The sequence below is a fragment of the Cygnus olor genome, chromosome 8 (assembly GCF_009769625.2).
Source record: "Cygnus olor isolate bCygOlo1 chromosome 8, bCygOlo1.pri.v2, whole genome shotgun sequence".
NCBI lineage: Eukaryota > Metazoa > Chordata > Aves > Anseriformes > Anatidae > Cygnus > Cygnus olor.
The window spans coordinates 3783070-3809608 of record NC_049176.1 but is presented as its reverse complement, the minus strand read 5'-3'; the positions used below and the strand labels follow the sequence as shown (position 1 = coordinate 3809608).

The 26539-nt window shown below is 36.3% G+C and overlaps 1 long non-coding RNA gene across 6 annotated transcripts in view; it reads right to left on the bottom strand.

The window, feature by feature from the left end:
• Positions 1 to 26539, bottom strand: part of LOC121074177 — a 142065-nt gene that overhangs the window by 95386 nt on the left and 20140 nt on the right. For 5 of the 6 annotated variants that reach the window (XR_005822198.1, XR_005822196.1, XR_005822197.1 and 2 more), the window contains one exon: positions 17883 to 17963. This is a non-coding gene — a long non-coding RNA (uncharacterized LOC121074177). Of the gene's footprint in view, positions 1 to 1142; positions 1209 to 17882; positions 17964 to 26539 lie in introns of those variants that run through there. The other variant, XR_005822201.1, reaches the window with a different exon arrangement.

The following is a 26539-nucleotide window of genomic DNA, read 5'->3' as shown; positions in this document are numbered from 1 at the left end:
AATTCAGAAAGCAGAGAAACAGTAACTTCTGAAACTCAGAATGACTCATACCTCATCCTCAAAACTGCCTTTGATAAACTTAACTGTTTAACTCTGGAACTCTGAAAATTATTAGCAATACATTCTCACTACCATAAGTTACTTCTGTATTTCTTACAGGACCAAGATCACAATTCTTAAGTCTGTTCTTTACCACCCATGGTAGCACGTTGTCATCTAAACACCAAAATTCAATACTGTTCCAATTCTAAACATCCCATATTTAATACATGCTTGGAAAATAGTGAGTACCTAGCAGATACAAATTATCATAATGTGAATTTATATTGGTTAATAAACTGGCTAAGACTTTATTCAAAAGCACTTTTAAGTGAATTAAATGTATACAACTTGTTTTAAAGTTTCTATTTACATAGAAAAAATATCGAATTGTAATAGCTATTTTATTTTAAAAGCATACAAACAACATACCATGCTGTTATTACGGGAATTCTAATTTACACTAGCAAAGGAAAAGGCATTAATTTCACTGTCCACTGGAATTATTTTACAGACAGTTTTCTTTTGAGATCAGGAATACCAAGAAATAATTTGTTAATATTGATTGCTCTGGAGAAAAAAACACATCTACTGCTTTGCTCATTTCAGGAAAGGCTGAAAGATTTTAAAGAGCGGCTTTAGTTACAGTCAAAGGATGTTCACTTGAAACAATGTTTGGAATTAATCTAGTTTTGGCATACAAAAGTCAAGCATTCATTTAAACTAGATTTTTCTAGGATGCTTCTATAATAAGCTGAGAGATTGTCAATCACCTTTACACTGCAATTAAGTTTATTCTGTGCTTGGAAGACCTAAATGCGTATCTTTCCTCATCAACAGCAGGGGAAGCCTAAATGAGCAGCTGAGGTCTAACATCTAACCTTTAGATAACTAAACTGAGACAAATCTCAAACAAAGAGACAGATAAGGGGCTGATAATCTTCTGCCAGTCACAGGCACAACTTGTGGCAGCGACTGATGGGTAACATCTGCAAACCAAAAAATACATAAACATATGGTTTTACTATACTTTGTGGTTGTTCACCACGGGGTTGGGACTGATTAAATTTTGTTTACCTTCAGCTAACTGCCCCATCACTAACCTGGTAATCACTGTTGTTGCCACATCTAGGAGAACCTTCCAGAAGTGTGCAACAGGTGGCAGCAGGCGACCGTTAGGCACCACACCCACAGGAGGCTGCAAGCGCGCCTCAGGCGCCTCGTGGCGCTGTGTCCCCCCCCCCAGCTTTCCTTCTGGACCCTGCTGTCCTCTGCAAGACAGAGAGATCACGTTATAAGCTGTCTTCTCTCCCGGACTGCACTATCTCTTCAGTGAAGATGTGTCACTGTTTAATATATTTGTGACTAGAAGTGCTTTGGTATCTGCGCTCATTTAGTCTCTACCCTACCAGTTTGGTCTCAAACCACAACATACGTTTTCCCTTTAGTGCTCTTACAATAAAATAACTAATATCCGTTATATGAGTGTTGGCTGGTCATCAGTTAACTTTGTTAACAAAAATTAGTTAATCACTGTCTGTTTGAGAAAAGAGAAATGAGAGTTTCGAACTACTGTCAGGACTTGCTAAGGTGATCCCTTAGACGGTACCAAGAGTGCCAAACTCAGGCCTTCTCACAGCCTACTTATCCACTCCTCTCAGATGACTGTTTCAGAACTCCTTGAAGATAGTTTGGAAGACATGGACCTCACTTCTTAACACTACTGGCCCAGGTCAACGGGGGCGATGTACTGTAGAAGACAGGCTAAAGACCAACAGATGCACTTCCTTCCAAAGGAGTGGTTTTCACTCACTAACCATACGCCACTGCTATGAACCTACATTTCTGGACAATCTCTACAGAGGTGTTTTGAACGATTAGTCTGATTAGATTTCTGTGGTACTCTTTAAAATAGCTCTTTAAAATTAGAATTATATGTACAAGGTATACATGATAGGAACATGTACTAGGTAATAGTTAGTAATGCAAAATGGGCTATCACACCAAAAAGATGATACCAGGACTATTGATAGTCCATGTGAGTACTTTACAGTGACATATAACAGAAAGGAAGTTTTGTGTTTTGTAAATCCAATGCAAGCAAACACGAACTTCCTTTACTTAAAGATGCTTTTTTTGCATAAATTTGGCTGCATTCCAGTAACACCTTGTATCGCATACATCAATTTAAGCTGATGATTAGTCGTACTAAAATCAGTGCTTTAGCAAGAATTAGGCATTACAGCACAAAATTAGAAGTGCTACATACTGAACTTTTAAAAACAGTCCTTTGGAACTGAAGTTTAACTAAAAATCTAGTTATTATCTAGATAGATTTTGGTAAAAATACACCAACTATTTAGCCAAAGTCTAGATACCAGTAGAGTGCAAAAAAAAACAGACTAATTGCTGTTATTTACTATTGAATCCCAAAGTCCCATGATATACCTAGTAAGAGCTAGGTTAGTTGACTGTGTGCTACCATCTCCATAGTTAGGCAGAAATATTGTACTCTGAATTTCTGATTACAAAAAGTCTATTCTGATCTCTCTGTTGGTTGTCTGAATCAGCCTGCACAAACAGAAGTTGATCTGAAAGATGTTTTCTTAAATAAAAAAATTCCCCCCTGCAGTCTTTATCTCCTTCCTCATTGTTCTCCCTTCCTTGTCTTAGTTCAGTTTTGCCCCCCTTTTCTAGATCAAGAGTTCTGTTTTCCCTTCCCAGACACATGTTTACATTTGCTCTAACAAATGCTTTGCTTGGATTTTCTCTTCTAAATATTTCATCTACATCTGATTTTTTCCATGTCTATGACAAAACCACTGTAAAAGTCAGCACACAAAGTGTACTTATAATCTTCCCTAAACAAAGAATACAAATGTAGTATTAAAAAAAGTACATTCTCTAAATGCTACTTTATATCTCTGAATAAAAGCTATCAGTATTTATCCTTGACCTTATTTCTTTATGATTCAATAGCTTCTTGTCTATATCTGAATAACATTTGCACTGGTCATTGGGTTGGCTTTCATCAGCATCCCAGTTAACCATCAAAGAGCAACCTAGGTATATAAACAGTGGCCAACTGTCCAGTCAAAGCAAAATTTCTGGTAGCATATCTGACATCACCACAACCAGTATGTCCACCAACCTGGAGGCAAGGACAATATCCACTTCAGCTGAGTGCAATATTCATAATCATATAGATTTGTTAAATTATAGAATTCATTGTTAAACTTCACAAAAGTAGTGTATAAATATAAGCTAAGGAGACACAATCACTTAATTTGCCTAAAGCACATAGCATGAAAGCCGTACAAACTTCTATTCAAATCTGCAAATGGACGTCACCTTCATCTGCACATGATTTCCACGTCTGGATATTTCTCTCCAGAGTATAGCAGTCATACCAAATAATGTGCTGTTTCATCAAATAAAACAAGACTTTCAGAGCTCAGGTCTTCCAAGGTGAAATTGTTAAAACCCTAAAAATACTAGATATGTCAAGGCAAAGCTTGGGTATCTTTTATTTTTTTTTTTATCTACACCTCTACTCTGCTGCTGCTACATCTTTTTAATTATTTCTTCTGTATTAGTTAGCTAGAAACACATTTTTATATACCTAGTGAAAAAAAGGCTGTAAGTAGAATTCCCACTTAATCATTTTCTGTCTAAAGAAATGGTGATGCTAAAATCAGGGTCACTTTGACGACACCTTTGGGTCATCCTAATCATCCAGTTGGTTTAAAAACCAAATTGCTTAGAAACAAGCTCACATCCCCTGGAATTTAACATATTCCACTCAGTGAATGCAGAAATACATAGCATATAAAAGGTAGTTTATCTAGACATGAGCAATAAAGATTCTCAGTTTTGTGGGGTACTTATGGATCTGGATTATGGCTGTACCTAGTCATCTAGGAGCTCTATTCTGCATGAGGAGCACTCAGCTGGCTTGTCACTGTTGCTCCACCATCACCCTATCATTACCTAGCAGGTAACCTATGTGTATAAATGTAAATTAACATGTCCTAGGTAACATACATCTCATTAAAGACCCAAATCCTTTTTCTCTTGGTAAAACATTTCCGTACTCATCTCTTTCCAGTTTCCACTGACTTCCTTAACACAGTGTGGCAACAATGGCAGGGACCCTCAAGCTTAGCTTGTGGCAACATGGGAACTAGACACATACACTCCAGCCTCTATCAAGAGGCTCCTCAACAATTTCTTCCTAGCAAAAGCAGCTCAATAGACTTGATATATTCAGAGACAGCTCTTGAGTCCTACTGAAGCAAGGCTGGCTTCTGTTCTGTTAGGTCCACAGGTATTACTCTACGTGCTTTCTGTCCTGTCCTTGGGCTGAATAACTACTGTGCAAGCATATCACCCTATGTCAGAGCTTTGCTTATATGTGCTTGCTAGAACGTTTGCTACTTTCAATCTCAAATATTTCAGTCTCTGTGGGGAGGGAGATGCCAAGCTAAATAGAATTTGTGCCCCTTACTTCCAAATTCATCAAGATGTTAAACAGCTGAATTTCAAACAAAAGGAAAGCTGACAAAGATTTCTGATTAACCCATGAAGCCTAACAGAGCATTTACAAATGATATCGTATCACATGCCAGTGGTAACACCTATACTCATACAAAGAACCATAATCAAAACTAACTAAATTCCCCTTTTGCTGCAATTACCTAGAACTGACCAAATGTTCCTCATTTCTTCCAGCTCTTTAAATATATCTGTGTAGAGAATCATCGTATACTCCAGAAGTGAGATGCCTGCTGTTCTTACAGCAATTCTTTAAATTTAAATTCTGCATTCAGACACACAGGCTATGAGACAGAAAAGCACTTACAAACACACTTTAGTGTAAATGATGAGGCAAATCACTAGTTTTGTGGGAAACAAAGTTCAGAGCCTTTTTTAAATGTAATTCAGGAAGACTGATACTTTCCTGTCCCTGGAAATTAGCATAGATATTTCATTGATAGATAGATTGGGTGGCAAGTCTACCTCTCCTCTGCTTGTAACTGCTGTGCACCTATTCATCTTGTACCCTACCTAGCAAATTGCTACAGTTCAGTACGATACTTGCTGTATTCTTCACAGCTGCTGTCTCAAAGACAAATACACAAAATCATTCAACAGTATGGACTATTTTGACCTGTCTGCTGTACTAACTGACCCAGCTAAAAAAGCAGATATGACTGATGAAACGGTATTCATGTAACACTTACCATGGACATAACACACCCTACTACACAAAAATTAGCTAAGAAGTCATTATAAAACTCCATCTGATGAGTACATCAGGTGTGAGCAATCAACCTATATTACCACCAGAGCAAAAGGTGAACTGTCTACTTGCTAGTCATAACTAAAATAACTGAAAGGTCAGTAGTCATCTGTTGGACTCTGCTAGCAATCATTAATCCCATTAGATACTCAGATCAAAGATCAATTTAGTACTGATGGCCAAGAGATTTCCTCAATCAAAGTAATTAAAGTCGAAGGTTTCTAAAAGTACATTTTCTTACAGCTTGGTACGACTTTAATATGAATTGTAGTCTATCAACTTCTAGTCAACCTCACTCCCAATTTCCAGTGACCTGAACAAAATCTTAAGCACTCGGAAGTTGCTCTGTTTTTTCAGTAGTATTATGGGGGCCAAAAATATACTTTTCTTTTTGTATTTTATTGATACAATTCTTACCTTACACATAGACTTTTATGGATATTGCTTTCTCACATGACTGAAAAAAATGGAAGTCTTAGCAACCACATTCACAGTTCAGAATTACACCGGGGTAAAATGAACAAAATTAACTTTCTTGTGAGTGCAGCTGACAGCTCTTGACTTCACTTCTTACAACACTGAACTATGATCTGATATCAGAAAGGAACACAGTCATTTGTAATTGATTCCATCATCTCAGATTTGTATGTTAGCTCCATTTCATGGTCAAATGGTAACATTATATGCAACAAATAATCAAAGAATATCAGCAAAGACATCATTCGTCGGCCAGAATAACATAGTCAACATCAGTTTTTATGTAACAATTCAGTGTTAAATCTGATTACACAGAGACATCATTCCTAGATTTAAGAGAAAAAACAAAATTGTTTTTTAAGAGAAAAAACAAAATTGTTTACCTTCACACATTCAAGACCAAAACCTTAAAAAAAAAAAAAAAAAAGACATAATTCTGTCTCATTTTTAAACTGATTTTTAAAATCTGAATGGTTTTGTCGAGCATGGAGTTTGAGAATTTAACAACAGATTTATATTTTATTTCAGTGCCAGTTTAGGCTAAATTATGACTTCTTAAATGTACAAACAAGTTAGCAAATAGTTCGTTCACTTTCCTTTCCTGCCTTTTCCATTTCCTCCTCCAAGCTTCTTTCATTCTTAGGCAGAGACAAACACATATTGAGACATAAAAGGATTAATTGGTTACAACAGTACCTGTTTCACTGCATGCACACGGGTTAGATTTCACAGAACATGGCTGAACATAGAGTTAGGAAAACATTAATATTAATACATGACATATCTTGAATATGTAATATTATGGCAATTGTCTGTTCTGGAGATCTGGCAAGACTGAGCATTTCTGGGAAGAGAAAATTGAAAGAATCTACTTAGCATTAGGATTTATTCCTCTATATAACCCAGATCTATTTATCCTAGGAAAACTCTCAGTGGTAACCGTGGTGATGAAAGATGGCTGCTGATGAGTGTCATGACAGCCAAAAAGCTAATGCTACAGACACATCATTCTTCTTGCATAGATAATGTGAGTTGGCAGCTCTGGAAGAATATCTGTTCAACTGCCAAAGCGACATAGCACAAGACAGCCTCCCGATTCATATGCTGAAGTATGTGTCTATTTACTATTGCTAAAACAGAGAAATATTTTCTTGATCTTAAATCATACGATGAGCCATTAAAACATATATATTTCCTATATGTGTTAACATACAGTATATAACATATATGTTCTTATGTATGATATCTGAGAAACTGAAGATGGAAAACCATACTTCTCTGAAGTTGAAGTTGGGAAAATTACTGATTCCTTTATATCTTCTTTATACAACGTAAGTTGTACTTACTTAAGACAACAACGTGATGTATAAGTATTAGAAGTTTAAGTAGTTGTTCCAAATATGTTCAGTGTATGCTCTCTAGACTCCTATAAATAGCATCTCAGTTCAAAATTACTGAAGCTCTAGTATGCTCTAATAAATGTAAAAATGTCACTCATAGCAATATGTGACTTGAGAAAAGTTCTCTTGCGTCCCAAGCATTCAGGTGAATCATGGGTGAAACGCAAAATCCAGTACTCAGAACAAGAAAGCGTCCCAAACAAGCAAATAAAAGAAATTCTGTCAGTTGAACAAAATAAGCAAGAAGATAGATGGAAAAGTAACAGAAAAGCAAAGGCAATGCTATAGCACAGAAAAATTGCACATAAATAATGTAGAGATCATAAACTTATTGCTAATTTGGACACTATCTATCCCTCTCTCATGTATACCAACAAGTGAGTTTATTCAGTTTGGGGTGTTTTTTCTGTTTGTGTGTGTGTTTTGTTTTGTTTTTAAATAAAACACAGCCCTACTGCAGGTGGCAGCCCACACAGGCAAATATATGCAAAGTCTTTTCTTGGCTATGTATGTAGCTTTTGCACACTTACCAAGTATATATTAAGTACAACTTAATGTATTTTTGCTTCCATGTGAATTATTTCTAATTAATCTTTATCTTCCCAGTTCACAACTACACAAAACAGGAGGTATTATTCCAGGTACAGTTTTACCGTGCTGTACTGGAAAGGAACTGTGACCTCACTGGTATAACTTCCATTCCTTATTTGTGTATTTGAAAATGTCAGTAAAACATTTTATCTGAACATAAAAATAATAATGCCACTGGTATCACTTCTGCACGTGATTGATTAGATGTCAACCCATCAGTCATTGACCTCCTGGTACACAGGCACTGAAGAACATCTCAAAAAGCTTACAACTTGGTTTCATTTATTACTTCCTAAGCTTACAGGAAGGCTGTTTGATTAATTGTTAATAAGTGCTGAATTGCTATCATCAAAACAACAACAACAAAAGATTACAAGAATCAGCGTTAACTCCAAAATATCAAGTGGAAAAGTAAAATTTGTATTCACTGAGCACCAAAAGACAAGTAAAAGTATGACAATAAATAGAAACCATCTCACAGTATAAGCAACATAATTTCTCTCCTCACATTGATGAGAAGGCTCAGCTACATAGTAGAGGCTACAGTTGTCTAAAAAAACACAACTGAGATGAGAAACTGCCGCAGTCATTTCAACCTATGATATAATTAAATTATGAACAGCAATATTTTTATTTTTTTCCTGGTTTAAAGCAGACTCCATTACACTTAGAGCAGTTGTATTTATGTAGCTGGATTTTTCAGTGGGATTTGTTTTACTGTCATCAATACAAAAATAAATCAAGATTGTATGAATCAAAACAGAAACATGTAAGACCAGAGTCAAGGAGTTACATGAATCACCTGCAAAACATGGAGCTTCCACTTAACATCCCACAGCATGAAACATGAGAGATCACAAAGAGTGCCAAGCTTTTACACAAAGCAATATGAACAGTGTTTACATGTTCTAACAGTTGTTGCTTAATCCATTCTGAAGGAAAGCCTGCAGGCTTCTCCCTGAATGTTAAAGAAAATTCCGTAATTGAAATGTATCATGCTAATATCCTAAAGATTTTAACTGAACAAGTAGTTTATTGGATTGCATACTAGAGGAGACTTAACAGACTTGAGTTCTTGTCTCTGCCCTTCTGATGAGTCCCATTAAAAAAAAATGGTTTTTCTCACTTACAAAGTAAGAAAATTACGATACGTACCTCCTTCCTCACCTACTAATGAGAAGTGCAATATAAAAACTAAGCATAACTTTCCTGTTTATAAATTGACACCTTAACAAAAAAGGCACAATAAAGTTATTTAACACTACAGTAATTTTGACATTTTGTGTCAAAAGCTTATTTACCAACATTAAAACTTACTCTGAAAGAAACCCGGAATACTATGGGACGGTAACTCTCAGGTACCTAACTCTTTCTTAAGCTCCTTATTTATGATATCTTTGTTAAAACCTTCATAGCTCTTGAGCTTTGGGATTTACATTAGATTATATGGACCATTAACTTGATTTTAAATTCTCCTACTCGTTCAGCTATTGATATATCCCCTTCCTGAACAGTGGTGACACTAGCCAGTATCAGTGCCATGAATCCATCTTTCACTTGTTAATTTAGCATATTTCTGTTAGGAACATTTTGACTGAAGTACTCCAGTTGAAACAGCTTCTTTCTTAGTACCATATACACAGAAAATATGCAACTGCCTTCTAAGGAAGATGAAATATTAGATTTTTTTTTTTTTAAATTAACAAGCAAGTTGGAAACCATTATGATACACTCCTACAATGATTACTAGACATGTATAAAGCATGGTCCAGACAGGTGAAACAGTTAAAATGCCAGAAAGTAAGTCAGAATAAAACTCATGCTCAGCATAAATCCAGCTGAATTCCATGGAGTTACACCAAGAATTACGTTTTTAACCTGCATTTCCTAAATGCATGAAAATAAGCATTTAGTCATCAGAAACCCAGGTGACCCTTCCAGGCACTAATAGCCCAATGCAGTAGTTCCCTGTGTCAGTATTACTACCAGGCTACCTTGGAGGATAAAACTCCTTTCAGACCAAATTTTCAATTTACTTTTAGTATACAGAGATTAATTACAGGCTCTGACACTGATTTGTAGGATCCTTAAACTGGTCAGTGCTGCCGCCAACGGCACTGGCTTCAGAGTGTAAAATCAGAACATCTTTCACAACATGTATCTGAACCAATATTTTCCCAATATAACTGCAATTCTTTTTATGGTGAGGATATGAAATATGACCCATATGATCTCCCACAATCCTTTCTCCATAACGCATTGTTTTAACAAGCACAAATGATTTATAGTTTGTCACTGTTCTCTAAGGAACAATTAATTTCTCCTGCATGATGCTAAACCATGTGCCACAGACTTTTGAATTTTGAGAACACTGAATTTGTAATAGCTTTTCTAACATCATACTTTAGCAACATATGGCTATAAGTAAAAGCTGTTAAAGTGCTTTCATTTTCACCTGCTTTGTGGAGACTTCTGCTGGGGGCACAAGAGAAGTTCACAAAACCTACATTATGCATTTTTAGTAATCCAAGCTATTTTGATTTTCTGTGCACAGACAAGGATCTAATGGATATGACAAAAATCTCATTCTGAGGAACTCTCAGCCCTCACTGATATGACCAAATTATGAAATGAAGAAAAAATAAAGCAGAACTTCGCAGGACGAGATCTGACATTCTCGCAGTTTTTTCAGATGATTTTTCATAACTCGAAAAACTATTCAATATGTAAATCATAATATTAATATTAATTATTAATATTAATTTGTGTGGTTTTTTTTATCTTACGCTTCCACATTTAAATTCTCTGTGGATTCTACTGCGCTTGTAAAAGTGTAACATTCCTCATTGCCACATAAGGAGAATTATTACTACTGGTGTGATAAGACAAAACGTGCAAGAATACCTGTAAATTTTCAGAACATCTCTTCCATTATGATGTATTTTCAGCAAGGCCCATAGCATCGGATGAGTCAGTGAGCTGCAAGCAATTTAAAGACCACAGATAAAAAGGTTTGTAAATAAGACTGAAGGGGTTTGTAATTAAGCCTTGAGACCATACATTAACAGGAAAAAGGCCTTTAATAACTAATTTTCCCAAGTTGTGCACAGAGAAGCACACCTGAACAGAGTGCTTCACCTCCAAGACATTCATAGAAAAGATCAGTTAGAAAGCAAAAACCTTTTTTATGCAACATGGTGTGAACTACTAACAGCAGTTAGGCTGAAGATCTCATAATGTCTGTGTTTGTAACTTGTGACTCCTGTGAATTAGCTTTTAGTCTCATAAAGCCTCAGCCTAATCTTAAACCCAGGAAAGAGGATTATTTCTGGAACAATAGCTTTATTATGAAAGACCTATAAAACTTCTACATTCTTATGAAATTGAAATGTAAAGGCAGCAGAATACTGTTAGATTTTATTGCAAACTTTAGTATGAATAGATATAAGTTAAAAACAAAAACAAAACAAAACAAAAAAAAAAAAAAACCTTCACTGTGAAATCTTCACGGAACAGAATATTATGCTTTCCACAAAATATGACTTCCTGTAATTCATCCCATGGGAATAGAACTTTGTGTACGATACACATATGATAAAATAGATATGAATCACTAACCAACTTGCATCAATAGATTAATTTTGTCTCAAGAGTTCTAGTGGAATTTAAGTTGCATGTGCAACAGTGACTTAAAATGCTAACAGTATAAATGACATCAAAGAAAACCACCACTCTAGCTTAATGACTGAATATCTGCCAAATTCTTTATCAAATCTTATCAGCATTTTTACAGCAGAATGAAGTAAGTATTGGTCTGTTACTTGAAATCTCTGCTGTTAAAATCATTAAAGCATTTTTTCATCAAGTTCTGTAAAGAAGATATCCTTAAATATTAATCATCCCCTAAGTAAATTAAATTTAAGTATCATATTCTATTTCATAATTACATCTTTATAATAGCCAGGAAAATCAAACCCTTAAGCTTCACAGACAGTGATGTACAGTAACAATCCCCACTTTTATTCTGATACTCTGGAGTATGTGAGCTGTATGATTCCAGATTCTGGCCTTTTGCTGAAGTCAACATTTATTCTTCATGTACTACCTCTGTGCAATGAAAGCCAGTAATTTCTAGCCATGCTCCAAAGAGGGTAAAAAAAAGATAACCTTCCTGAAAACAAATTTCTGCAGAAAGCCATTCCTGCTGCACTGACAGGAATAAGCAGGATAGAAAAGACAACTATCATCATAGATTGAATGAGTTGTATATAAAGAATAGCTGTAGCCTATGAGCCTCATAATTACTTAACAGTGAAATTCAACAGAGGGAAAAATTCCTAACTTTGCATCTGACACAGTAGTAAACAAATGATATACTCATTCCATCACATATTTGTCTTTAGACACTGTCTTTAACAGACACTAGTATTGTTATTACTCAATATCATACTCTCTGCCTATCTTTAGATACTGTTGCTTTTCTCAGACTGTAAGACATTTTCTTTTTTATTTGTACAATACCCAACACAGGAGCATTTTAATATGTGAACAATAATCTGGTTCATTGTTAACTGTAATGGAACAATAAAAGCTGCAGTGTCCATTTATAGACTAGTTAAAAGTTCAACAAAGCTGAAATTCCCTAGAAATATGAAAAACAACTCTGTAATATCAAGCTCTGATGGTTACTGAAAACAAGGCTTCATTATCTTATTTTAACAAACAGCAGGTTCTTGCATATGTGATAGGTTTGGCAGTTTTCATTTAATTCAAGCACAGAGAAACAAATATGTCAACACATTGTAAAAGTGTGAGGAGCACTGCACTCCACACAGAAAAAGAAATCTAACTGAAGAAAACATTTTTAAATCCAAGAACAAAAAAAGCACAGAGAAAGTTCAAACTAAAAGGCCAATGGTGAAATTTTGGAGATGAACTAGGTTAGAAACCAAAGTGTGATTGGGATATGAAAAAAAATTATTTCAGTCATTTTAGAATTTTAAGATACTATATTATCCCCCTGTCCTGTTGTAAATGTAACCTCTTAAATAAAAAACTTTTTCCTTCCTCAGACTCTTACGGTGTACCTTTTCTGTTCTGTATATTGGTGCTTTGCTGAATTTACCTTGTCACCACATCTGATCTTCTTCAAACTATTTATTTATTATTTTTGGGTTGTTTAACCCACTTTACCTTTCTTCTGACCTTTTCATATTAGAAACTGATTCCAATTTTGAAGGCAATTATCCCTTCTGCACATTGTTCTTTGGATGTTTTTTCTATACTCTTCATTAAATGCTCCCTACTGTTCTTTTTTTTTCTTTTCTTCTTTTTTTTTTTTAAATCTGACAATAAACCTGTATTTTTTCTGCATTATCTTTAATATATTTCTCATTATATACCTTCTTAACTTGAGCACTGTTTAGACTTCACACTTTCTGTTAATTACCAATTGATATTTCTCTAGATATTTGATTTCTTCATAGTACTGTTTTCTTTTTGTGAGTATAAAGGTTTTATTTGTTTACCACAGAAATCTATCTCTGGATTGGCTCTGGCTGGGATGGAGTTAACTTTCCCCACAGCAGCCCATACAGTGCTGTGCTCTGCGCTTGGAGCTAGAACAGCACTGGTAACACACCAGTGTTTTGTCTATTCCTGAGCAGTGCTGGCACAGCATCAAGACCCTCCCCAAACTCCACACAGCCAGTAGGCTGGGGGTAGGCAAGAGGTGGGGAGAAGCCATGGCCAGGGCAGCAGACTCAAACCAACCACGGGGTATTCCGTGCCATATGATGTCATGCTCAGCAATAAAATCTGGAAAAGGGGAAGGAGAAAGGGAGGGATCTCATTAAGAGAATGTCCTCCTGACACGCTGCTACACATATTGAGTCCCTGCTTCCCCAAACATGGCTGAACATCACTCATTGATGGAAAGTAGAGAAATGCTTTTTCCTTCTCTTTGCACAGCCTTTGCCTGTTTTTTCCTCTTTCTTTTCCCTTTAACTAATTATTCTTATCTCAACCCATGAGCCTTTTTTCTTCTGTCCTTTATACTTTCTTCCCTTCCTCTCCTTTTGAGGAGGGGGAGTGAGAGAGTGGTTGTGTTGGAGGTTAGCTGTCCATCATGGGTGAAACCACCACACTCTCTTCTAGTAATGTTCTGGTAAGATACAGGGTTAAACCTCACTCAGCTCCCTCTAAATTTTGATGTTCTGAAGGACTTGCATCTTGAAGCTATAAGAGTGAGGTAAATCTGATTTCATCTTGGAACCTGTGATGTTCTGATGCTCTTCTCCACTATAGATAATGTAAAACTAATCAGTGCTAATTAACAATGGATTCATCTAATTTCATCATTACTTTTATCATGAATATAATGGGTTTTCACATCATCTCCTTCCAGAAGTGCTAACATTTTAAGTCAGAAGTTCTCAGTGCTGCCTGCATCTGAAAAGCAATCCTTTGACTTTATGAGCATATTCAGCACCATCCATTAGAAAATTTAGTAAACATATCATTATATTATTATTGCCCTTTTGAGGCCTCATGATGCCCTGTGTCAGGAGTTAGGATTTTTTCATACCATTATGATTACAACTTTAATATTACTGCAGCATTCAAGGGCCCTTATCTTGCATAAGCAGAAAAGGAATAATTTTTATTTTGTGTAGGAAATATATGAATTAACTCCTAGCACTGCTCTAGAAATCTTAGCTCATATTTTCTCTTCTGTCACTTGTCACGACAAAAGCAGATTTATCCTAGAGAAGGTCATGACATATTTAGCTAACAAATTGCACATGGTCCAAGTGAACAGGTTTTCCTCATATTCAGGAATGCCAAATCAGGTTATGAGTGTGATAAAATATATTAAAGCCCCACAAATTCAGTTTGCTATAAGCCTTCATGCATTTTGTCATCTGGAGTATTTTCTGTCATTCATGTCCTCTCCAGCACCTTGTCTGTTCGTGCCTGCCTGGTAAATGGTGATGGTCATTCAGTGTGGATTTAGAGACACCAGTTACAGCACAATCATAGCAAAAGGAACTCTAAAGATGGCATACACGTGTAAAGCTTTGATGAACTGTCCAACCTACAGGGTAAACATGGCCTTTATCTAATATGCCTGACAGAGAAGCTCAGAAAAAAAGCTGTTTCTCCTCCATTATAACCAGCATGGCCTACACTGATTTATACATTGAATTAGGAAACTAAATCAAGATGAGCTTTCCACCTCTCTCTTCAGCTTCTTCAGTAACAATTCAAAGAGGTCAAACCATATCTGCAGGGCATGTAGTAAACAGTCTTCTTGAAACTGCCTCTGAAGTTGAACAAAACCAGAAACAAATAAAAAGGAGAGACTGTGCAAAGGTAGTACTTCTGTCTCTGCTAATCTGCTGTAGGTGAAACCCCTGGCTACCTTGGGCTTGGAGAGGCTAACAGTTCAAACTAGGGCTAGTCTCTCAGGGACAAAAAGAAAAGACAGTAAAACTAGTAAAACTATTATGAAAATAAAGTTAAGAGGTCACTAAGAGGTCTCTAAGTTTTGGGTTTGTTTTTTTTTGAACATAAAGAATTCTGAAGACTTTTCTTCCATCTCTACTTACTATGCCCATAAACTACTATGTTATCTTTATTTTTAATTTGCTCCCAGCAGGGGGAAAAAATGGAAAAAAAAATATGTCAATAATTCTCTCTGAGTTGTTTCTAGTGTTCTAACAAGATTCACTTGTCTGAGTAGTATAATTGATGATAATAATTATCATAGGTCCATTCAGCTCCTGGCAATTCTTTCTGCTTTGGGAAGTTTACAGATTGTAATCCAATGGTACCAAATGTATCAAAAACAGCCATATAGCAACTTCCCAAAAAAGTGGAACATTTATATACATAGGTAATAAATATAGTTATTACTAAATATGTGTATGATGCTTAAATATTTCCCTGAAGGCATTTAAAAGACATGTAGATGTGGTGCTTAGGGCCATGGTTTAGCAGTAGGCAGTGGTTGGACTTGGTGATCTCAGAGGTCTTTTCCAACCTAAATGCTACAATACTATAATATACTTGGCAGCCAGGAGGGCCAGCTTTATCCTAGGCTTCATCAAGAACAGCATTGTTAACCGGTCGAGGGAAGTGATTGTCCCACTCTTCTCTGTACTGGTGCAACCTCACCTTGAGCACTGTGTGCAGTTTTGGGCGCCACTGTATAAGAAAGATATAAAACTGTTAGAGAGTGTCCAAAGGAGGGCAACAAAGATGGTAAAGGGTCTAGAGGGGAAGACGTATGAGAAGCAGCTGAAGTCACTTGGATTGTTCATCCTGAAGAAGGGGAGACTGAGGGGAGACCTTGTCATGGTCTACAGCTTCTTCATGAGGGGGAGCGGAGGAGCAGGCACTGATCTCTGCTCTTTGGTGACCAGCAATAAAACCCGAGGGAATGACATGGAGCTGTGACAGGGGCAGTTCAGGCTGGATATCAGGAAAAGGTTTTTCACCAAGAGGGTGGTCAGGCACTGGTCATGGCACCGAGCCTGCCAGCATTCAAGAAGCATTTGGACAACGCTTTCAGATACATGATCTGATTTTTATTTATTGGGGCAGTCCTTTGGGGACCCAGGAGTTGGATTCGATGATCCTTGTGAGTCCCTTCCAACTTGGATATTCTATGATTCTGTAATTTACAAGAACTTCAAAGAATTTGCAAATCATTCATATTCTTTGATAGATACACATGTTTGTACCAGGAATAAAACTAGGAACATAGTTCACAATTTTATAGAACTCTGAAAGTCAACTACATATCATCAAACGACTAGCTTTATCTGTCTTTTCTTGCAATTTCACTACATAAAATTTTACACATCTCGCTGTCAAAGTCATTGCTGGGCTGTTTTCTGTCATTCGTTTCTGCTATCAGGTTAAGCAATATAGTTTTGGTCTAAATTTTTCAACTTACTACACATTGATTCTTAGATCAGCGGTTCCCGTTAAACTTTCCAAAAAATGGTTGATCTTCATTACAAACAGAAACACTTTTACTGCAAGACATGAAAAGCTTTTCTTCATACAAAAGGCTTTAATCAGTTGTGTAGCTGTACATACAGGCCCAAGCAAATTCTCAGTATTGAAATACAGCATCAACATACAACATGCTTTAGAAAATGAAAATTTTTAAGCTTAAAGACAAAGTCATCATTTAATTTCCTTGTGAATATTACTCCAAAAAATATCTTGGAGCCCCGTGGAGCTCAACTTTGGAATGCAAACAGGGAATTGAAGCTAAAACTAAGAACCTAGAAGATAATGTTTGTAGGATTTTGAAATATATGTATATGCATACACAGACCTTGCAATACGCTCTAGTAAACCTAGTTAACTCCATCTACAATGAAGGAATGCTCCTGGATTTCATGCTCACATAATATTTTGCATATTTACAATAACTAATGTCATCCTTTCTAATATTTCTGTTGGTTTGGATATAACCCTGTCCTAGTGACTGATGATCCTTGTTTATTTGTACCTTTGTCATTTTTCATCTGGAGTAGAGAAGTTCAACGAATCAAAATCAGGCATGAATAACCCTTAGGAAATTATATCCAAGAAAACTGTCATCCTCTACTGTCACGCAGGCTGCACAATCATGCCAGACATATCCTGATTCTTTTTATCAACTCTACGGTTTTCATAGAACATCATTTCAAATTCATAGGCTAGTCATGTCTTCAGGTTATTCAGCAGCCTGGAGCATCAATGAATCTGCTGCTTCTGGCTGAAGACTGTGAGAGATCTATCTAACCCCCAGTCACAATAAACACAGCAGGAGACTAAACTTTCTCAGGTGTCACATTAGGATTGTGGTACCAGCTGCTACAAAGCCACATATGATATTGATGATTAGAAAACTCCCCCTCAAACACTGTCTCATCTAACACAAAACAGTATGGATACATACAAAAAATCCCTTGCTCCCAAAAGATGAACCAAAATTCAAAACCCCTTAAAAACAAACTTTATGTTACAGAAGCTGTTCTCCCCTGGAGAAATACAGTGAGAAAATAAACTACCTGTGGCAGATCTTTATTCCATTGTTTCATCAGTGACTTATGGAAGTGATCCCAAACGTTATAGAGATGAAGCAGCTGGAACTTGAGAAAGAGAAAAATTTGTAAGGAAAGACTCACCTACGGCAGTGTTCTGTTTCAGATGCCTTGCTCAAAATAGGAAATTATTAACAGAAAATATTAATCTAACTAACCTTTCAGTACGTACAAAAATGAAGTCTGAGTACACGAGAAGTAAATGAATGAATTCAAAAGTGCTTATCAAACTTAATGCAGTGTTTTCTGGTTTCAGACATGAACCTTCTCAGTTTTGTGACTTATCCAGAGATGTTCCTCTCATGCTTCATTCCATCTCCAGATTTCTGACAGAGAGTATTACAAATTTCTGTTTTGTTTCACTTTACAAAGTGCTGTTGAAAACAAAAGACTGTAAAATTACCTGCACTTTCTTAAGCACCCAGGACAGTTTTTCATACAGTTGAATGTAGTCTTCAGGAAATAACAGAGGGACGTAACAAACACTGGGAAGCCAGGCTTCAGGGTAACTCACCCCAAGCATCTCAAGTCAAGAAGAGCTAGTTATGAGCCACACTCACCATTTTTTTACAGATGTATATGAAGTGCATTTTTAATATATATGCTATATGAAGTTAGAAAAGAGTTTAAATCTAGTACTATCTATCTGCAGGGATAAGGTCATTTATCATGGCTAAGTGTTTTGTTTAAGAAATTTGTTTACAATAATTTTAAGTATGATATCCATCAGTAGCTGTTATATTCACCTTTGGTAAAAGATTGTTTAGTGTCTTTCCAGATGAAAACTTTGTCTAGCTATGCCTCTTGGGATCGGTATTTCAAAAGCATTTGTGTATGTCAGGATAAGGGAAATTGTAGTAGCTAACAGAAGAGTTAGAAACTGTTATCATAATTACCAAATTGATAAATTACAAATATAAAAATAAAAATGAAATAAAGTACAAATAGCTCAATTTCAAAATAATTTAATTTTCTAATGCATTTTGGCCTTGTTCTGATACAAGGACAGCTTTGGGGATAGTACTGAACACTGTGAGCATGACAACACAGTTCAGAACAGCCCTGATTGCCCAGCACTATTTATCTTCATGCACTAGGTAGAAGCTGTGTATTTCATACATTATTCACTACTTGCTACAGTCATTAAGCAAGGTCAGTACATGCACATCCCTACCACACAGTGATACAAAAAGATGACATATATTGGGGGAATAAGACAATGCAGAAATGTGGGCTGTTCTTCTCTGCATGAATTTCAAAGCCTTGAGTTGCTTTTGAAATTTTGTTCTGTGTTTGGTTATAACAGATACTCAAATAACAACCTGCAAGTAGCATGTGGATTTAGCACGTGGATCTGACTGGTGACAGTTGCTATTTGTATCCCATACCTGCTTCAGGCAGTTAATAACACAAATAAGCAAATATAACCCAGTTATAAATCAAGATCCACTTACATATCAGGCTTTAGCTTTAAAACATGCTGTGTGTTTATTTATATTTTAATCCACTTTTATCTGATTTTCGTCTCCAACGTGCCTTGTTATCGTAGGGCTCATTCTAACCTCAAGCCCTCTTTCCTTATACTCCTGTCAGTTCATATTTATGCATATTCTTCTCTGTGATCACCAAAGCATTTTCTGTTACTTTTCCAAGTTCAAGAGAAATCCAATCTGCCTCTCCCAGTTTGTTTCAAATCCCACCTTCTGACATGGCTAACAGGAATACAATTTTTCTTTTCCTGACACCATACCTCATCTTTGACTTAGGAGGAAAATCGTTAGGGGTGAAAGAACCACCTGATCTCACTGGCAGTTTCAGCATGAGCATTCTGCTACCAAAGCAGACAACTGCCATAATTTTCTATCATAGTTGTGTTGTGATCAGAAATAACAAGAGGAAGATAGCTACTGCATATAAACAACCAACTACATGACACGAATGGAACAAGAAATGCTCCTACTCCCTCACTTCTAACATTAACACATTTGTTGAAGTATCTTTCTGGTACTTCTCTAAGAAATTATAAAACATAAAAGAGGACAGAGTTTCATATGGCTTAACCAGAATATTTAGCACTGACTGTGTGCTGCCATTTAATAAGCCATTTGAGTTTATTCAATGTTTCAAAGGAAGGTTGGAGAGAGACAGAAGTACTACTTAAGCATTCTGCAGACTATACCAGATGGGATTTACATTCAGAAGTTTCTTGGATTACCACGAGCCATTTCTTAACTGATAGGCAAACTTTTAAAATGAATGAGAGAATAAGTTAGCATGACAGAAACAAGCAAGAAAAATAAAACATCATTCACATTTTAAAATATCCCCAGTACTACTATTCTGCTTTTATAATTCAGAATCGAATTTATTTCACGAAAATGAATAGTGACAGTAAAAGACGAATGTTTTCTTTTATATAATTTTCTGGATAACATCAAAAGAATACTAAACTGCCATGGCATGATGGGCTCCAGCTGATATATAAAATAAGCAAAGAGGTTTATTTTCAAAGCAACAGACACCGATGTTGTGCCAATATTCTACCTTAATCATTTTAGTTCTACTGTGTACAATGACTGATGTAGAACTTTCCCATTTCTTTAATGATCAGATGCTGGAGCAATAAAGTAACAACAGTTGCTCACTGTGTTGTTTTGTATCCTGAATGACATATGGAACACACATATAATGGGTCTTTTAGTTTTTTTGTATTCAGTCTTATTCAAAAAAATATTTTTAAAATTCCTCTTGTACTGTTATAATATGCTTGCTCTGCCTAAATGAAGTTGTGGGGATTTTTTATTTATTTATTTATTTATTTATTTGTTCTTTACCTTAAATATGGATCATCTTTCCAAAAGACTGGTGGATTAGGCAATTGTATTTTGGTGAATTGAAGTGATACTATTCAAGCAGTGGGCCACTGATTTCTGATTGCCCATAGCGAAGAGAAGAGAGGGAGAAGACGTAAAGGACTGCAGGTTAAAAATGACGATGTCTGCAAAAGTAATTTGAACACTTAGTTCTTCCAATAGTGCTGCAGATATTTTATTAACTTGGGGAAATGGCTTCAGAAAATCTTCACAACTAACCCAGTAAATGGCTTCTGTGTGAAATCATGAACCTCCTGAATGATGAACAATGTGAGAAAGATTGATTGATGAGAATTATGTGAGTGACTGAAGAAGAAAAAAAAAAAAAAAGAAATCAATTAGAAGGGTTATTAGCTTAGTATGGCCTAGTCAAGGACTGATGCAAGGAGGGGGAATTACTAAACAGCATTCTCTTTTATGATTTTTCTTTCATTGAGAGTTCTTTAGAGTACCTATTCCTGTCAGTTACAGGGACTGAAGAAGTCCAATATTAATTCCTAGCAAGCAGGTTCACTGTCTCTCTCACGCACCAGAACCACCTAGGAGGTGGTGAAGACCTCACTTTCTCATTCTAACATTGATTTTTGAGGACAGCACTGATCATAAAGCACCAGATATCATTACTGTGTCACATAAACATCTGACTCCAAACTGTGGTACACCATTCCCTATAATTTCCATTCAACTCTTGAGCCAATTTCTAGTTGTAACAACAAAATCAGGTTTGCTTTTCTGGGATTCAGTCCAACTGGATGTCTAAATAAGCAGTTCGTTTGCATAAAATAAAATGCTTCATAAAATGTAACAAAATCCAGCAGTTTACTATGACTGGCCCTTCCTGATCTGTATATTTGAATATTTGCAATTAAAGAGGCTCAGTTACAAAAAAAAAGGTTTCTAAATGCATTACTGACTCCACTGACAGTATTGCAATATTAAAAAAATAAACAAAATACAACACACACATATACAAACACATAGCTAGATACAACACAACATGATAGAGTGGGAAATGTACTTGTTAGAAATACTGTATTATAAGCCAACACATTTGGCCTTGTAATTCCACTGGTTATCACCCTACATTACTTGCTATTTCGAGGCATTTAACAACTCATATTTGTCACTGACACCATCTTTTAGAGGAATAAAACTGTGATTGTAAAAGGTGCCCCAAGTGAGCAGGCCACTGACTCCGGTAATGTGACTTAGCCCTCAGAGGAAGCAGCAAAAATAGGATATATATCCTTTATCTTATGGCACAATTCACTTTTTGATAAAGTGCTTTTTCTCTTGAGACCAACAAAAATTTGGGAAATTTATAATCAGACTGCAATATGGAAATGCACAATCAGAACATAACCATGCCTGTTTGCATTTGCAACGCAATGAGTTAGTTCCATACCTTGATGTATTAGCCCTAGGAAAGAAAGAGGACTATTCAGCCTGATCTTCTGTGGATTGCCTGTAAGACGTGCCTCACTAAAGTTCACCGTCAGGTAAGCAGTGTGCTCCCAGGGATATGTGTTCCCTCACTGTCCTCCAGCAGGATTATCCGAGGTCATGCTCACTGGAGAAGCAGAATGTTCCACATATCTACAGGCGCTGCACATGACCGTATCTACGGTCACTGAAATAAAGTCACCGCATCGACGGTGGCTGAAAACTAATGGATTTTAACTGACAATTGGCTACTGGATGTTGTATTTTATTAAAGAAAAAAGACTGAGAGTACATGAAGGAAAATTTTCCTCTCTAATTTCAAGGTATTTGTAGGTTTGAAGAATTTAGGGGCTAGGTAAAGCAATACAGAATTTGTTGCCTCTTTATGGTTTCATCTTTTTTAGTTATTGGTTGGTAATATTTCTTTCTTTAGGCTAAAATAAGCATTACTTGAAGAAAAAACAGCACACAATGACAAGGAAAAGAACCAAGATGTTTAGCATCGCTGCTATTGAAAGGACAGTGATATAAACCAGAGTGTGAGATAGCCCAGATAGGAAACAGAAAAATTACCAATAATTATGGGGGCAGGTAAGAAAACTAAAAACTGAGAGGAAAAAATAATTCTACAAGGATTATTCATAGTAATTACTGAGGTAAAGAGATAAAAATCCACTTGCTGTACTTAGACATAACATTTGTGTTTATGTGACATCACATAGACAAAAGGTGACATCAAAGCTGTGTTTGCTCTAGATCTCATCTAGCAATCATCAAGCAAACAGAATATAAAATGATCTCATTTTAAATGTGACAGAGCTCATGACACTCCACAGTTTAAAGAAACTTTCAGTTGGATACAGATGAACACGTCTAAGCAGATAAAAATATTCCTACTCCTCTGTGGAACAGCACCTTCTCCTATGTCTTTACCACACCTTTCTATGTAAATATCTTTATGAAGGGCTTTAGGAGAGGTTATAATTAAAACAAAAGCAAGTAGTTACATTTTCACCATCGTACAACGTGATGAAGTAAAATAAATGATTAGCATAAGGCTAGTAATTCATATTTATTAAATAAGAGAACTGCATGGGAGAGGTAATGAAGGAATTGGTAAGAAAAACACAATGAAATTATAGTGCTTTAGATGCTCAGAAAACCATTAACCTGCACGTTAAAACCTCCGTACCTTCAGTACTGCAAGGTACTAAGTAGTACAAGCCCAAATGGAGTACAAATTAAACACTTCATGCTTTAATGAGATAACGGAAATGAATAAGACAGGAAGAAAAATGGCTGTTCTCTCCTTGTGACCTAATGGACAAGGTCCAAAATGCATACTACAATGAAGAGATAGCATTACCAAGTGATTCTAAAGGTCTGAGTTTTCTCCTTTGCCCTCATCACTCAGCTCTTCTGGACAGCCTGTTTGCCAGGGAGGAGAAAGGAAAGGAAATGTATTTTGCTTCAATAGTACAACTCTGTCTGTCTCAGTCCAGGGAATTCATTAACTCCTAAGGTGTCCCCCTAACTCTTTCTTACACTGAATCACTTGGCTACCTCTGCTCTTCCTAGACACTGACATCAACAGAGTATGTACGTTTTTTTAAAGAACTAGAACCTTGTCTAATTCTTCATTAGGAAAGCTTAGACTGTGTGATAATAAAAATTTTCTCAAGGCCTACATTTGCTAGCTATGAAGATAGATGAGGAAAAAGATGCAACAGCACTGCAGCCAAGCCAGAACAGAGGCCTGTTGCAGCTGTAATGTAGAAATAAACTAAGCAGGATACAATTAATATTTGCTTGCCTTGAATTCATATGCAGGTATTCCAAAATAGTATAAGCATACACTGACACAGTGTATAGCCTATTGTAACACAGATAAGCACAATACATAACCACAAGAGGGGTAAGGAACATAGAAACACCAACAGAGTTGGGGAAGAACAGCTTTACCGATCATGGTTCCAGCATCCCTCCTCAAAGACCCCAGTAGCCTGATCATCTCAACCTCAGTGAGTAGGTCCAAGGATCATATCCATCAGCAGTAAAAAAAGTTAAATAAGAATCAACTGCTTTGAAGTGGCAATAATGATTAATAATTGTTAAGAACTAACCACTAGCAATACCTATTGTTAATAAACACCAACATAGTACACCGCTGTTTCAAAGTTTTAGGCTGGCCTGATTTACCAGTCTTCTAAATACTCCCATCACTACAATCTCTTCTTCTTTTATTCTCTAACTTGTATATACTTACATTAACTTGCAACTAAGCAGGTAAGAAAAATATTGCTGCAAAATAAACTGTGAAAATATTGAAGTTGCAGGTTTGGAAATATACTTTTATGTCATCAAGTGTTACAAGTTTGCATTTCTAGAATTTAAAAGTAAAATACTGATGTCTTTACCTAGCAGTTCTGTCAAATCTTAAGCTACCAGTAGACCTGTACTGAGTTCTGTTCTTCTACCTACAACGTGTCATCAACTGAATGTGTAATGCAGTACAACAGAGTCTCTTCTACTGTGGGACTCCACACACCATCCGCAGTCCAGAACCACAGTGTCATGCATCCCACTAGTGTCTGTGCTCAGAAGGGCTTGGCTGGAAAACACACCTCCTCCCCATCAAACAATTCTCTCTCCTTCCTCAGGCATTTCAAAATCACAGTCCAGGACATTTCTCGCTCCTTTCACACCTCCCCCCAAAAAGACAAGTCTAAAGCACTGGATTTACAATATTCAGACTGTTCTTCACCACAGGTATTGCCCCATGGCTTGGCAAAAAGTGGAGATGTTATATAATAGTGCATTTTGTGTCAGGAAATTATCAACACTATTGTGGGAACAGATTTTTTTTATTTTTACCAGACAGGTCCAAGGAATTTGAAGAGGAAAAAAATTACATATAAATCTTAATTTAATCTCTGAAGGTCAGGTTAAGCCTATGGATATAGGGTATTTGCTGCTCTACACCAGCATTAAAATGTATTTACTATGAGGGAAAAGCGGAGTGGATGTGCAACTGTGGCAACAAAGAGGAGCTTCCCTGCAGAATGAAGTTAGGCACCAGACTTGCTCTGTACGACAGCACCAGTTTACACTTGTTGTAAAGACTAAAAATAATCAGCAAGGATTGTCCCTTCCTGCTGCTAGCCTCTCCATCTGATGGGAACATTCCCTTAATGCACAGCAGGCAGAAAGCTTTCTATAGCAATCACTCAGTTTGCTGCCATGGTATCAAAAAAGAGAAAGGGCAAGTTGGCTTGGTTTCTCTTATTACTCCTGTGTTGGGCTACACAGTATGGCTACTTGTGGCTCCCACAGAGTGTTCTGACAAGCACGGCCTCTGGGTACCTCCAGCACAGTGAAGGACGAACGTATGAAGTAGCAAAGAGTTCAAGGAAGTGTGGTTTTAAAAAAATTGCGTCGTTGCTTATGCCCTGTTTCCTGTGCAGCCTGTATGTGATTGTGATACAGTTTACCTTTCTGTACAAATATTTCAGTGACAACATTATGAGTAAGAGTCATTAGAAGCAGAGAGAATAAATGAATAAAATTAATTACTGAAAAAGCAAATGCAAGAAAGAATTTCAGTAGAGATAAAGCAGAGTTTTGCTTATCGATGCTTTTTTCTTCTAGGTGCAGGGCGTTGCTATATCACTTGATTCATTTTGAAATGGCTCCCAAAACATGGAAGAAAAAATGTGAAAAGCTTTACACCAGAAGTGTAATGAACTAGTTGAACAGGTGATATTTATTTCTTGCATCTGCTCTTCTCTAAAATGTTTCTTGCATGTAATGCACTCAATGCTATTTGCAGAATGTTATATTTCATTTTTGATAAACCTGTAAAGAAACTGTTAATCCTAATACCAATATCTAGTCCACTAGTATCTGCATTTTATATTCCTTTAGAATTAGTCTTTGTATTTGAAGCAGAGGAAAAACTGTTAAAGAGAATGTATATTTCCTGCTTTCAGAGGTAGTCCTCCCCTTGCAAGGAAGCAGCAGTAAAACAACAAAACCAAATTCAAATAGGCAATAAGGAAATGTAGTTCCAATTAAAATTGTATCAGAGTAGCATTGCGAGAGAGTGACATAGCTTTGACAGCCCAAGGATACAGGAGGTCGGCTAATACATAACTAATTTGTTAATCTTCCATGGTGTTTCATTGAAATGTGTTATTTTCTCAAATACATCCAAAAGGATGACAAGCTGTCTTTTTCAGTGGTTTTATGTGCATGTGCTCTGCATTGCATGTTTTAATTATAAATACAATAAGATGTTGATGTTTTGAC